Genomic DNA, 2,657 nt, shown 5'->3' with positions numbered 1-2,657 from the left:
TAATAAACCACATATGGTTTATTATTTTAGATCTTTATCCTTGACTAGCTCTGAGCACTTGATTTTTACTTAAGAGTTTTGCAATTTGATCCTTACTTTAATAAACCCTGTTTGCTGAAATCCAATGAACTGGAATAAAGTTTGCCAACTTTCTTTTTTAAGCAAATTCACTCATTAGGCTGCCTTCCCAAAATTTTCCAATCTACAGGCAAGGCTTGTGTTTCTAGTTGTTCATTTGCATCTTATTTTGTTTTAACAGCTACAACTTGTTGGAACATTTTCCATAAAGATAATTGCACATAAATCTTGACTTTGCACAAACACCACAATCTGTGTGGTGATGAATACATATGGCTTATCATAATAAACACTCTATTCAGTGTTCTTGAGAAGGGATTATATTGATTTTTCCCCCCTTAAAACCACAATGGTTATGCATAATTTTCAGGGGCAAAAAAAGAAAATAATCTTTCATTTTCAAATTAGTTTACATTACAGAATCTTACAGGTGCTAAAGTTTATTTTCTTCCATGCTTTAACTGCCTCCTGGGACCCTATGTGAAACTATTACTGAAGGAAATATTGCTTAGGTTTTACCAAATACAAAGGCTTTGCAAGGCCTCTCTTCTGAGACTGAAAACTTTCTATAGTTTGCAAAACACTTTGTCAAACTTGAAATGACTAGCCAAGATTAATTTATTTTCCCCTCTCTCTTCTGGACTAACTGTAAACCAGTTTCAATTACTAAGGTGCCTTATCTGTTGGGACAGGGTTCAGACCTGCTCTTCACAGGTCACTCTGAGTCATACTCCACTCTATAGCTCCTAACAACAACAACAGCAAGACATCTGAGCAACAATTAGACATCTGAACTTGATTTTTTAATTCACTATTAGACCTTTATAACCCTGCAGCCCTTGATGTGTAAAATAACTAATTGAACTAGACCTAATCTACTCTATCCACACAGAAAAGACAACATAGGAGCAGCCTTCTCTTACAGATGATAATCTATAGCCCATTGGCAAAGTCACAGACACCCAAGGAGATCCAGAGACTAGATCGGTCTTCTGGCTTGTTTCCAACAACAGAGGAACATGCAGTTGCTTTTCTATAAGCAGACTCTGTGTGTGTAACATAAAAGCACACAAAACTGCAAAAAGCATCTAATTTTTCCAAATATTTATTGAAAGTTTAAGTTAAAAAAAAAGTCAGCTTTTCAGAGATGAACAACATAATCTAAAATAACAAAGATTCTCAGCACTGGGCCTATTGGCAACATCATGATGCATGGTGAAGAGATTGAAATTGTCAACAGCTTTAGTTTGCTTGTCTCCACAATCAGCACTTTTGGTACCAGCAGCCAGGAAATTAAAAGATTAATTGCATTGGGCAAGTCTGCTGTCAGAGACTCCTCCAAAGTACTGAAGAGCAACAATGTCAGTCTGGAGACTAAGATGTGCCTGATCTAGGCCATAATTTTTGCAATTACTTGATAATGCATCAGAGAGCTGGGCAATGCTGTGGGATAATAGAAGAAGAATTGATGCCTTTGAGTTGTGTTGATGGAATATTGATTGAAGAAGACTACTGAATGTAAGAAACAGATAAGTTCATCCAAGAATGGTGAAACCAGGCTGCTCCTTAGAAGAAAGGATTCTGAAGCTTCGTCTGACCTACTTGACATGTTGTAAGGAAGTACCAGTCTTTGGAGAGGGACATCATGCCTGGGAGGGCAGAGGGACAGTGCAAGAGCAGAAGACCCTCAATGATATGGACTGATTCAGTGACTTGGGTAATTGGGTATGTGTGCCAGAGACAGTAAGATTGGGACAGGATGGAGCAGGGTTTAGGGCTGTTGTTAAGAGGGTTGCTATGAGTTGCAGGTGACTCAACAGAATACAACAACAATAAGAAGTAATTATTAGATTCCCCAAATTTAAAAATAAATTTTCTAAAATTTAAAAATGTGGTTATTGTTAGGTGTCAGTAGGTTATTTCGGACTCCTAGCAACAATATGTACCAAAGAAAGAAATCTCACTGATATTGTTGTTGTGTCTGAACTAGACAGAGTCAACACTGACCTATAGAATACCCTCCAGCAGGATTTCAGAAGCAGTTAATCACATAGGAGGATGTTGTCTATCCTTCTCCCACAGAACAGCTGTTGACCTCAAACCACATGTCTCAGGTATTGCAGTGCAACTTCTTGCCAGTAGACGACAAGAGCTCCCCTAAAATTATTGCTGTTCTTGAATCCATTGTTGCAGCCACTGTGCCAGTCTGTCTCATTGAGGGTCTTCCGCTTTTTATGTTGACCTGCTTTACCAAGCAGGCCTTCAAGAAATGACCCTTCGTTACAGCGTTTTTCAAAGTATGTAAGAGAAAACCTCACTATCCTTGCCTCTAAGAAGCATTTTGATTACATTTCTTCCCAGAGATTTGTTTGCTATTTTGGCAGTCCAAGGTATATTCAGTAGTTTTCCCGAATATCACAATTCAAACACATCAATTATTTTACCTTCCTTCCGTTATCCAACTTTCACATGCTTATGAGGTGATTGAAAATACCATGGTGTTATCTTGTTCTTTTTAATACATCAAAGGAAGCCATGGTAGTATGGTGTTTAAAGAATAGATACTGAACAAAAGTTCT

The sequence above is a fragment of the Elephantulus edwardii genome, unplaced genomic scaffold (assembly GCF_000299155.1).
Source record: "Elephantulus edwardii isolate Elephantulus edwardi_28Jun2011 unplaced genomic scaffold, EleEdw1.0 scaffold00025, whole genome shotgun sequence".
Lineage (NCBI taxonomy): Eukaryota > Metazoa > Chordata > Mammalia > Macroscelidea > Macroscelididae > Elephantulus > Elephantulus edwardii.
Note: the sequence above shows the minus strand (reverse complement) of the source record.